Source organism: Hevea brasiliensis, chromosome 7 (genome assembly GCF_030052815.1).
Source record: "Hevea brasiliensis isolate MT/VB/25A 57/8 chromosome 7, ASM3005281v1, whole genome shotgun sequence".
NCBI lineage: Eukaryota > Viridiplantae > Streptophyta > Magnoliopsida > Malpighiales > Euphorbiaceae > Hevea > Hevea brasiliensis.
The window spans coordinates 85,846,633-85,860,508 of NC_079499.1; positions in this window are offsets into that span (position 1 = coordinate 85,846,633).

The following is a 13,876-nucleotide window of genomic DNA, read 5'->3' on the forward strand; positions in this document are numbered from 1 at the left end:
TGGACCATTCTACACTGAGTTATGGCCAAATGAACAATCACTGTCATTTGGTCATTCTGCAAAAACTAGTTGCAGGACACCTGGATTGGGGCAAGTTTTTGGTCCACTTGGTTTGGTCTTATGGGCATGGTTTCTTCACCAAAGTTGTGACATTATGTGTCTAGTTTCATGTCTAATTGGCCAAACACCAATTGAACCTACACAGCCCAAGTTATGGCTATCCAAACAGGCTAGAGACACATCCAATCCTGCTGGTTTCACTAGGCAGCATACCAAATCAGTTTTTTTATGCTACAATTCACTCCAAGTTATGGCCAATTTATCTCAAATGGTCACTAATTGACCATTAAAACTTTAGTTTATGTCCATTTTCATCCACCACCAAAATTAAATTTCAAAACCCTAACCCTAATTGACCAAGCCTCCAATTCATGCATCTTACTCCTAATTTGCTATACTAATCATATAATTTATAAGAGGGGCAGCTAATATGTCACTTTAAACCAAAGAATTCTCCTAACTCTAACTCATATCAAGGCTGCCAACATTTCATGGAATATAAACATGCTTCATTAATTCAATTTTTGTCAAATTTTCAACTTAACTTAGCTCAAATTCATGATTAAAAAGATGTAAAAGCAAATAATATGGCACTAACCTCTTTGGTGATTTTTTAAGCTTGTTCACACCTCACTTTCTTCCACTTTCTCTTCTTCTAATTGCTGCCCAAGTCTTGCTCTAGTGGTAAGGGAAATTTTTAGTGAATGGAGGATAAGTTTTTAAGGTGAATTGAAGTGGGAAATGAAGCTTAAGGGAGCTTTAATGGTGGAACCTCTTCTCTCTCTCTCTCTCAATGTTTTTGGCTGCCCAAAGGTTGAAGATGCAGATTAGTTTTTCAATTTTTTGGTCTCTTTTATCTCTTTTAATGAGTTTAACAAATTGTGATTGGTGGATAGGTTTTTAATGACATCATATGATGTCATTATTAGGTATTTTCTTTCATTTTCTTTTCTTTTCATCTCTACTCATTTTTAATTTAATTTTTAGTAATGTTTATTCACATTTTATGTCATAATAATTATTTACTTAACTGGACAAGTCGGCCAAAAATTACCTCTGAAGGCGAAATGACCAAAATGCCCTCCGTTTGGCTTAACAGATCAAAATTGTCTGTACCGATTGAAAAATTTTCCTAAGTATTTTCTTGGCATTCTAATGCCATAGAAACCTCAATGACCATTCTCTGGAGTCCCAAAAATTATTTTATGAATTTTTCCCCGGGTCTAGGGCTCCTAGTTGCGAGAACCGCAACTTCTCACTAGGTTATCCATCGCTAGGGCACCGGCTCATTTAACTTTGTTGTATTTTATTTCTAAAATTTTTCCTAAATTTTTCTTATTAATATTTGAGTTAATTATGGTTCCTCACTTTAGTTTAAATATTTTTCTGGACGTTCTAGCTGTCCGGATCGACACTGGTCACCAGAACAGTAGAATTTACGGAGTTGCTACAGGGAGGGTGTTACAAAACATGTTGGGAGTGTTTTCCTTTTCAGGTTTGAGGAACTGTTTCCTCAAAATACATCTGGCACTCTGCCGAAATTTTGAAAAATTTTTATAACACCAGATTTTAATCGATGATTTGATCCATGACCAAAATTTCACTTAAAGGCTTTTTAAGAAATATTCAATGTTCCCACCACTATTTAATTTCACGAAAATTATTTTAAAATTTCTTGTAGTATATTTAATGGGTTATCGGTGGGCGAAGTACGGTAATTTATTAGGTGTACTACGGGATCATGTTACATCTTACGGAGGAGTAGGGTGTGACATGCTCTATTGAGGTCTGTAAAGTCGACGTACATCCTCCATTTGTCGTTTAATTTTTTCACTAATACCATTTTTTCTAGCCATGTCAAGTACTTTACTTCCTTGATGAGGCTCACTTTTAGTAATTTTTAAACTTCTTTTCCAATAACTTGCTGCCTATCCACTGCGATTTTTCTTTTCTTTTGTTACACTGGCTTGGTGTTCAGGTCCACATTAACGCTATGGATTATAACCATAGGATCTACCCCTAGAACTTCATCCAAATTCCAAGCGAAGGTGGATGATCTTTGAGTAAGCGTATGAGCTCGTCCCTATTCGGACCTTACAATACAGCTCTGATCTTGGTCTTTTTTCTTTTGTGGAGTTCGACCTCCTCTATCTGGTCTACCAATTTTGGAAAAATGATGCTATCTGGTTTCTCCAAGAGATCAACTGGTAGTGTGACTTTGCCCACTGCTTTTGTAGATCGGCTATAGCATTCTTGGGTTGATTTTTGACTCCCTTTTATCACGGCTATTCCACCTGGTGCTAGAAGTTTTAAACATAAACAATCTATGTTAATCAAAATTTTATTATCGTTTAAAATTGGCCATATCAAGATGGCATTGTAAGACAGTGGGATGTCCACTATTATAAATTTCATGTCTATTGTACGCTTGTAGATTTTGTCACCTAAGATCATTGTCAAGTTTACTGTTCCAGCCACTGGCACAGTCTTATCTCCTAGTTCGACCAATGGGAATGCTACTTTAGTGAGATCTACTCTCTTCAATCCTAGCTTCTCGTAAACTTTCAGTGTGATAAAGTTGACCGAACTGCCTGTATCAATGAGTACTCTTTACACCATGTACCTGTTCAACAAAATGTTAACCACTAGAGGGTCAGAATGAGATCTTTTAATATTTTCGTAATCTTTTAGCTCGAAAATGATTGGTCCTTTAGAGATGGTTTCCATGTCAATGAAAAATACATTTTTCGAGCTGGGAGACTCGACTACTCTTTTACTGCTGCTTTTATGCCCTCTTGGTCCTCCTACTATGATGTTGATTATTCCAATGGGCTCTTCTTTGTTTTGTTTCTCTTGGCTCCTATCTTTTGGTTTATCCTATCTCCCTTTTGTCCTAGCAAATCTTTCGAGGTTCTCTTGCCAAATGAGTCTTTTGATTTCATCCTTCAGATGATGAAATTCGTTTGTGGTATGTCCATAGTCATCGTGGAAATGGTAGTACTTCTTTTTATCTCTCTGACTTACAGTTTCTAACTTCATTTTTAGTGGCCATTTGATTTCCTAACCATTCTTCTGCATCCACATTAGTACCTAGGCTTTGCATTCTGTTAGTGGTGTAAAAGCTATATCAATCTTTTTTATAAGAGCTGTACCGATTTCTTTTAGAGGTTCCAAAATCTGATCCATAAGCTTGCCGATTGCCATGTCTTGTTTCGTATCCCTTTTTTGAACTTTGGTCGTACATTGTTCTTCTTTCAAGGTTATTCTTTCATCATCCAATCTGATGTATTTCATTGCCCGTTCCATTAATTGCTTATAGTCCACAATAAGATTTTTTATAAGGGAATCCACAAATCTGTTGAATTTGGATCCCTTCTTTGTTGCTTCATAAGCTATTTCATGATTGAGGTTCTCTATCTAGATAGCCTCTACATTAAATCTGGATATGTAGTCCCTAAGAGATTTTGCTTCTGCTTGCCTTATTTTCATAAGGTCAGATGACAGCTTTTCTGGGTGGAATGTAGCTTGTGAATTTCTGCTTGAATGAGCTTGCTGGTTGTAACACCCTAGGCAAATCCCACATCGGCAAAACACGGAAGAGATGCTGGGTTTATAAGTTGGCAGTTTGTAACCCTTAGTGACGTGTTTTAAAATCGTGAGGGCTTCGATCCAAAGCGGACAATATCACTAGTGGGCCGGGCCATTACATTTGTGGAGTGTTTTGCCGATGTGGGATTTGCCTAGGGTGTTACAATCCACCCCCCTTATGGGACTTAGCGTCCTCGCTGAGGTTTGCCCCACCATCGCTTAAGGTTGCACGCGGAGTAGCTCTGATACCACAAATGTAATGGCCTAGCCATCAGTGATATTGTCCGCTCTGGGCCGAAGCCCTCACGATTTTAAAACGCGTCACTAGGGATTACGAACTGCTAACTTATAAACCCAGCATCTCTCCCGTGTTTTGCCGATATGGGATTTGCCTAAGGTGTTACATTGGTTGCTCGAAATTTTCTATGAAACCGTCTGGGAGCCTTTGATGCCATTTTTAGGCCAATCATATTAGCGTTGTTAGAAAAACCCCGCACAAAATAAAATTATTAACATTATGTAAAAGTATTATTATTCTAAAATTTGCCAAGTGGCTTCTGGGATCAAAGGTCCCATCATATTTCTCTAGGATTGGCAATTTAATTTTGGCAGGAAAACTTAGATAATATCTCTTCAATTCACGGTGAGCCATCCCCCATTCCGTAATCATCATCGTGAGATGTTTTCTGAAACTTTTTTATTGCTCATGAGATTTTTTGGCTAGGGACACTTTGTTTAGAATTTGATTCATCATTATCCAAGTATACTCTTTTTGTCTTGCCTTTGCTGGTTCCAGATTTCACCTCTTTGCTTGGCTACCCAGATGGTGTGGTGGTTGTGGAAAGTGGAGGTGGTGATATTATTATTGGAGTGTCAGGGGTGCTACCCTTGTTATTTTGTTCATATTTCTTTTTCATGGATTCTAGCATAGCCTCCATTTCTTTGATTTTTCTGATCATAGATTCAGGATCAGAGAAGCCTCCTGGTTAGGTTCTGTGGACTACTGCATTTGATTGTATGTGCATTGCCATTGGTAGAGTGTCCATGCCTCTCAGGATTTTTGAAGGTGCCTTTCCAGGGTTTGATCCTGCGTTGGCCATGGATTTGTTAAAAAGGGAAATTTCCAAAAAAAAACTATGAACAAATGTTTTAAAGAGAAAATGAGGAAAAAATGGTCAATGGTTTTTCTGACAGACGGCACCAACTGATGTTATCGTGGAATTCCTGGATGGTGGATCCTACCAGGTTGATGGACTCCTGAAAATCAAAGAAAGGATGAGGGCCGATGGTAGTTGGCAACTACTTCGATGCTCAAGCCAGTAATTTGATGATGGATTGAGTATCAGTGTAATGAGAGTGAAGGTTTTGTTTGCATACCTATTTCTAAAGCTTTGCCTTGCCTTTATAGTGGGTGGGATAAAGTCTAGACTCAATCTTTGCCGCCCCCCCCCCCCCCCCTTTCCTATTTCAGTTGTAACGATAACCACCCTTAGATTATGTTAGGAATTAGGTGCGATCAGTGGCGTGATGCTCGCTTTGGCCCGATCTCAGAGGATGTTGATCTCTTTGTCTGATCTCTTCGATATGCACGATCTCTCAAGGCTAGCTAAAATGCTCTTGGGAGATCACCTAAGGGCTCGGTCTTTTTGGTGGTTGCTATTGGAAGTGTAGGTTCCGTCTAGCTCCGAGCTCGGTTGGACGAGCTCTAGTTGGGTCGGTTTTACTAGCCTTTCATATCAAGAATACCTTCATGCTTTACACACACATACACACACACACACACACATATATATATATATATATTAGAAAATAAATTCATTTTCGAGTATTTTTCAATATTAAAAAAAAGTCAAAAACACCATTTTATACCTAAATTTTATTAAAAAATTTCATGGCTCATGACACACATCAATCCTTATAAATTAGAATTAAGATATTTTAAGATCTTCGTGTGAACTCCAATCGCACTAACATGATAATATATTAATTAGGATCTGAAGGATATTTCAATTTTACTTTTATAAAAGCTGAAATGTATCATATGAGTTGAGATGTGTTATGAGATATTTTTAAAATTTAAAGTATCGCAAGATTTTTCTGATAAATTTTGTTGGTGAATTTATATATTTAGTAAAAAAAAAAATCGATAGCATCATATATGGATTGATATGAAATGGGGCAGAAGAAAAGAAAGGCTCATTGATCACATTGAAGTATGGGTTTTGTTTGGTAGTGACACAAAGTAAAAATCAGGGGACTAGGTATGAAATCCGTGTGCCGCTGTACCATACCATAACCCAACAAAACTGCCGCTGGCGTAACAAATCAAATTTTAAACTCTCCGCCACCATCATGAAGCGTGTGCGTGATGTCACCTTCTGGATCCACCACGTGGAATGAGTGTTAGCTTCTCTCCACGGCATTCAAAATTATTTACTACATTAGTTACTAGGTTATGGCACGTGATAATAGTGATTTTAATATATAAAATATTTTTGAAGTTAAATTAAATAATAATTATATATTATAATAATTTAATAAATAAAAAAAGTTAAAGTTTATTTCTTTTTAAATTTAAAAATTAGTAAAAAAATTAACCCTTTTAAATTGTTAAGATTTTTATTTTCAATATTTTAAATTCACGAATAATTAATTTCAAATTAAAAAAAAAAACCTGATTAACAATAGTTAGTATTGTCATATGGTTTAAGAAGAAGATTATATATTTATAATTTTAATTGAATAGTAATAATTATTATTAATTTTTTAAATTAGTATAAAATCAATAAAATTAAAAAGTTAATTAAAATTAAAAATAAATGTAATTATTTAAATTTTTAGTCATTATAATAGTAACATATAAATTTTCATAACATAGTTCTTTAAGATATTGAACAAATTTTGATGAAAGTTTATATTTTTTAATAATTAACCTTCGATTAATAAAATTATTGTTATTTTTTAAAAAATTTTGAATTAAAAAAATTTTACATTTCGATTTTTTTATAATCATTTTGGTAAGAAGACATTATATTTAGAAAGTAATTTTTATGTTATTTATAATATTTTATTTATTTAGTAAAATATCCAAAGTCATTTTGACGTTACATTATCTTTAATAATTAAATATATTTAAAAAAAATTTAAACATTAATTTCTTATAAAGATTCAAATATTTAATTTTCATAAATAAATAATAAGATTATTTGAATTTAAAAGATCAAATTAATTAAAGAATTATATATTATAGCCGTTTCTGAAGTAGAAAAAAATTTTATTGTCGGTCTTTTTTTCTTTTCTTTTAAAAAAAATTAAAATTAATTAATATAATTTAAAGTTTAGATTAATAGATAGTTAACTATCTAAATTAAAGACAATTAACTCTTTTAAACTGACAAAATCAATTGAATTTCAACATAATTAATTTTTTTTTATTTAAATTTAAAAAATTAAATTAATTAAAAATAAAATTTGGATTGTATTTAAAAAATTAAATTAGGAAATACATAAACAATTTACCATTATTTAGAGTTGAAAAGTCAAAAATTAATTTAGGATTGATATTTAGATTTTAATTGAGTAATTAAAGTAAAAAATATTATTATTATTATTATTATTATTATTATTATTATTATTATTATTATTATTATTATAGAAAGTTTGGATAAAAAAAATTGTATGCTTTGAAATTTGAACAATTATTTTAGTAAGGAAATATTATATTTGGAAAGTAATTTTTACTTTACTTATAATATTTTATTTATTTAGTAACCTTGATGCTGCTATATTACCAGAATTTGAGAGATTAAATTAATTAAATAGTAAAATTTTTACATTTAAAAAATTAAATTAAATAATATTATATATTATAACTATTTAAAAAATAATAAAATAATAACCATCAATAAAATTAAATAATAATTATATATTATAGCTGTTTAGAAAATACTGAAATAATTACTATTAATAAATTCAATTTTAATTATAATCCTTTAGGAAATATTGAAATAATTTCCACCAATAAATTTAATTAAAATTTGTCACTCAGCATAATTGTAATTCATTTGAAATCTTATGTGATAGTACTGAGAAAAACTTGTTTACTTTATATATATAGATAGATTTTTTCTTAAAGAGTTATTTTTTCCATGGTGGTTATTTTTAGAATTATATATACATTTTAAAATTTTAACTAATAAATAAAAATAAAGGGGCGATGTCACGACCCAACCTATGGACCTGACCGGCACTAGGACCTGGGCCAGCCTAAAGCCCCCGAGGCCCGTAGTAAGCCTAACTGTTCATTTACCCAATGCTGAGGCCCATTTGGGCCCAATTTCAAGAAAACAAACGGACAGAGTCCGGCCATAAAATGGACTTTCCAACGGGGAGTTTTCGACTCACCCGACCTGTAAACACAATAAATACTCAATTGGGGAGCTCAACTCACCCTTCACATACTCATATCCTCATAATAATAAATGGGAGCTCAGCTCCCTCATCCAATCTATCAAACATGCATATCATTATACGTTTACAGGTCCAACATGATAATAATATTACAGACCATAATCAAATAAATACTTCTAACACATGCGGAAATTCTAGGAGTAAATAAAATTACACAAATATTGATAAACAACCTGCGAAGGAGAAAAGCAGGTTAACCAAAAATAAAATCCTCCTGTAGCCTGAAAAAAATATTGAACAGGAGTGAGCGTTCGACTCAGAGAGTAAAATATCAATTTTAACCATAATCTCTATAACTATCTAAAACTAATGCACCCTGTAGAGTGAAATGCAACATCCACATCATTTTCACATCATAACATCAAAAAGGTAATTTGGAGCACTCACGCACCCTGTAACATCAATCATAATATATGGGAGCTGATCCTATCTGACTCTCTTAAATCCAACACGGTGCGTGAAGAACTCATTTCGGACTTCCACTTAAATACCAAATCGGGTCCCTGAAGAACTCAAGCCGTGTCTACCCCAAGGACCGGTCCCGAAGAACTCAAGCCGTGTCTACCCGTCCTATCCATAGTCCACACCACATCACACGCACGCCAACGCACGCACACTGCTCCAAATTACCACAACAACATACATGGCACTTTAACATTTATCAATGCATCAAAAATCGTGCCTAGAGTTTAACTACATAAATATATGCATATAAGTGATGCATGGGCATGCTGAACATATAATAATATCGAAATTACAATTAAAATTAATATTCTACTCACAAACTTGACGACAAATTACTGTGGCGGCTGGGCGGAGGAAGAAGGCTGTCCCGGCTCACCTGACAATTACATTACATCTATTTAATAAATTTGACTCAATACAAACAAAGAAAAATATCAAGTACGTCCTAAGTCGTGCCGAAAATCCGGCAGAGTCTCCCCTATACCTAGGACCTACCCAACCTGCAAAAGGGCTAAAAACGCACTTCTATATTCACAATCCATATATCAACAGTTCAATCATATCACACAGCCCCTCCTGGGCCCATCAAATCAGTCATCAATCACAATACGCAAAATTTCAATTTAGTCCTTATTATTGATCATTTTTGCAAAAACTGCCCAAACAAGCTCTAAAAATTATAAAACTTTGCCCCGCGGTCCTTAGCAATATTACTAAGCTATTGCAAAAAGAATCGTAATTTTCTAAGCTACCACGAATATTTTATGGATTTTTAATCCTATTTAAGCACTAGAAAATTACGTAAAAACAAGGTTCGGGTTTACCTTTGCCGATTCCGACTTCAGGAACGCGCCGACGTCGACAATGGGGCTAGCCAAAACCTCGGTTCAATTCGAGACTTTTCCAGAACGGTATGTCCGCCCAAATTTGCGCATCGGCCAATCGTCGAATTTCCGCGAATCGAGGATACCTACACGAAGCCCATAACACGGGGGTTAGTACATAAATTTTTCAGAATTTTCTAAGCTCATTTAGTGCTCGAAAATACACTGCAAAGTTTCGTGGGACCCACCGAAAAACGGTGTCGGAAAATTTCGAAATTTATGTCGTTGCGAAGCTCTCGACGAATGGAGCGTGCTAGTGGCCTCGGTTTTCTCGTGGGATTCACGGTTTTCGAGAAATCTAGCCCAAAAGTCGAAATAGGCTAAAATCTTCCCGAGCTAAAATCGGACAATCCGCTCGATGGATTTCGGCGTTCTTGGTGTCTATGGAAAGCTCTCGCCGAGTAGATGGTTTTGGACATAAGACCTGGTCCAATCGGTGACCGGATCGGCCGGATTTGGCCGAGATTTGGCCTTGGCCGGCGGCGTTGCAGCGGGCGTTTCGGCGGGCTGAGCTGCTGGGAGAGGCTGGGCGGGAGCGCGCGAGGAGGACGCAGGAGGCGGGCGGCAGGGGAGGGGAGGAGAGAGAAAAGAGAGAGAGAAGGGGAGAGGGACGCGCGCGCGGGGAAAGAAAAAGGAAGAAGGAAAAGGGCCGGTCCGATTCGACCGGTCCGATCCGATCCGTTCGATTCGAAATACAAAATTTTGAATTTTTACTCTGCCTCGGGACCGAAAACGAGGTCCAAAAATTCTGAAAAAATTCCAGAAAACTTAGAAAAATACGTAGACTCCAAATATATTTTTAGTTTTGCCACGTGGTCTTTAAATTAATTTTTAAAAATCATCAAAGTTTATATTTTCGGAAAATCGAACCTGATTTTTAAAATCCGAAAAATCTCAGAAAAATTTCAAAATTTCAAATAAAATTAAAATACCAAAAATACTCATAAATAATAAAATTTTGGGGTGTTACAGGCGAAATAATTAAACATTAGTTAATTAATAAATAGTATCAATCTATTAATATGGTCACGATAAATATTATTGTTTATAGTATAATTTTATATTATTTTATTAATTTTTAGATACACAAATTATATAAATTTCATAGTTAAATAAATATTAATTAAATATATATAATATTTTTAATTATTTAATTATAAGAAATTGAGATAATAATGACAACAATAATGATAATTAAAAGTAAAATAAAAAGAAAATTAAATAAAAATAGAATTAAATACTTAATATAAAAAATAATAATACTTACTATAATTATAAAGCATAATTATCTCTCTAAATGTCATGTGACAAAACCAAAAGAAAAACTTCATAGGTGGCAACACCAATAAAAACTCTACTTACTTTATATAAATATATAAATTTCATATTCTTCCGGTCTCTTAAAGATAATTTTATTTATTTTTTCACATGAATTAAAATATATAATTAATATAATTAAAACAATAAATTTGTTTAATTTTTATTAATTTATATTGCTTCATTAATAGTTAAATAATTTATACTGCTAATTATTCTTAAAAAAATGCATCTAATATAAGTCCTAAATGATATAAAAATAAATTTATCAATGATACATTAAATATTTGTATCGAGATGTATGTAGAAAGTGTACATATAAAATGTATAAATATATATACAAATATTTAATCTAAAGGCTGATAAATTTATTCTCATATGAGTTCGACCTCTCTTAGTCGTATTCTTATTAATATTAATAGATTTTATATTTTAATGCATATTAAATAGTGACATATTAATAAATTAATAAATACACATAATTTGAGACAAATAAAAAAGAAAAGATAGATTTAATTATATAACTATTGTTTTTCATATACATTAATAAAGTATTATTTAGAAAAGAAAATAATTTATAATTTTCTACAGATAAAAAAAATATATTCATCTTTTTTTTTAAGTAAACTCGTCGTTATGAGACATAGAAAGTATAATAATAATAATAATAATAATAATAATAATAATAATAATAATAATAATAATAATAATAATAATGTCAAATTAATTAAGGTTGAATATATAATTTTTTTTACCATTAACTCTATTTATGTGAATTTGGTAATGGATAATTAAATTTCTTATATAAAACTTACTGAACTTTAATTTGATTTCATGAAAATTATTATAATATAGAATTTAAAGTTTTCTGGTTAAGCTGTTAACTATTTTATAAATAAAATTATCTAATTAGTTATTCATGATGAATAAGAAACAAAGAAATGGAGGGTTTGATGACAAGGAGAGTAGTTAAATGTATTTTATGCATCTTTTTTTTTTAAGAAAATAATAAAATAATGTAATTTTATTTATAAAACAGTTGACAAGTCAACAAATTAACTTAGAAATTTTTAATTTTTTAGTCACAGTAATTTTTATTAAATTAAATTAAAATTCAATGAATTTTATAAAAAAATTAATATCTAATAGTTTTTATAAAAATACTTGAAAAGTTGAAAGATTGCATGTGATATTTTCCCATTTAATACTGTGTAGCTAATTTTAAACCTAAATTGAAAAAAAGAGAATTAAGTCAGTATAAATATCAATTGATTCTAATGATTATGAATTCTTTTGATTTCATATGAGATAGATAGTTTTTATAAAATGATAAATTAATAATAAGTAAATGTATAATTATAACTTAAAAATTTATAATTATCAAATATTTTTTAAAAAAATTAATAATTACAATTATTTAATTGTGAAAATTCTTACATGGAAAATTAAGTATATATTCTGGAGATGGTTAACCGATCCATTTCAAAAAAAAAAAAAGTTGAACTGAACGATCTGCAACGGCACCATGTACATCGACTCTCCCCTCACCCCCCATCTCATGTGATTACGTAATTGTTTTATATGAGTAAATTACACTGATGGTACCCCAACTTTATAGTAAGATACCCAAACTTTAAATTATAACAGAAAATTCTCCAATATCAAAGAATGTAATAATAAACACCATGTTACTTCCTGTAGCCAGTTTACCGGTTATATAATGACATGGCATGCCAACATGAAGCATTGTTTCTTACCCTTTAATATTCTGTCTCTTTCAATGTGGCAATTGAATTAAAGAAACACGATCTCTCTCTTCCATGAAAGCCGTTCTCTTCCCTCTATGCTCTATCCTTTCTCCCGTTAATATCACCCTATTCTCCGATAGATTTTGATCTCATTTGACTAATTTAAGATTTAGATTTTATTTGGGCTTTCATATGATTTCGTTTGGATAAACATTGCTCTCTAAATCAAAAAGGATTTACTCCTTATAAAGTGAGGGATTTTTCCCTCAATCTCAATACAAGCTATGCGTTCCTATCTTTTCTTGTTTTGCGACAACGAAGAGTGAGGAAGAAGGTCAAAGAAGAGCAGTTATTCCCATTTTGTATTTTTATTGTCATGGGTTAGGGAAAAATCTCTCTTTTTTTGCCTTTATACAGGTAAAATGTGATTTGGTTTGTTGCTTTCAATTATTTTTACTTTTTTCGACATAAATGGACGACTATTTATTCCTTTCAGTGAAAATATAAGGATTCACTGAAATCCTTTTTTCTCCTTCTTTCATTCCATCTCCTCTTTTTTTGCTTCCCTTTCTCCATTTTGTTGGTTCGATTTAACAACCCAACAATCATTTACTTGTCTTGTGAATTTTGAGTCAGCCCATTCAAAAAAATTACAACAATTTCTCCTCTGCATAACACAACCTACAAAAATGTTTCAAATATCATCTTTCATTTTCAAAAAAATAAAAAATTAAAAGCAAAAAATCAATATCCATGCATATTGTAATTCATTTCCACTTATCCCATAAGTAGGACAACTATAGAACCTCCTTCCTAGGTGTTCATTAGTCCAAGAAATTGTCAGGTTTGCTTCTTCATCACATCAGCTAAAAGAATGCCGTTTGGTGATAGCCGTTTACCATTGAAAAGTGACATTTTTAGCTCCTTTGCTTTGAAGATTGTTTGACCTTTTTTCTTCGATGGCAACCTTCGTCTTTTGGCAAACTTTGTCTCTCATAGTTGTGAAATTTAGATGCAAAAGATTCTTTGATATTTCTTCTTCGACGAGCTTAGAGAGAGAGATATATATATATATATATATATATATATATATATACACACATGGCTTAAGAGAAGAGAGAGAAAAATTAGTATGACATTTTTAAGAGAGAAAGTCAAGGGAATCTTTAAGGAAGACGCCATGTTAGACGAGAGAGAAGCATATGGCTGAAGGAAGCTCCCACGTTGTAGAGCCACGTCAACACAATACCAGGTAACTTGCTGGAATAAGTAACATAGTATTTATTGTTACATTCTTTGATGTTAGAGGGCTTTCTGTTACAATTTAAAATTCGGATATTATAC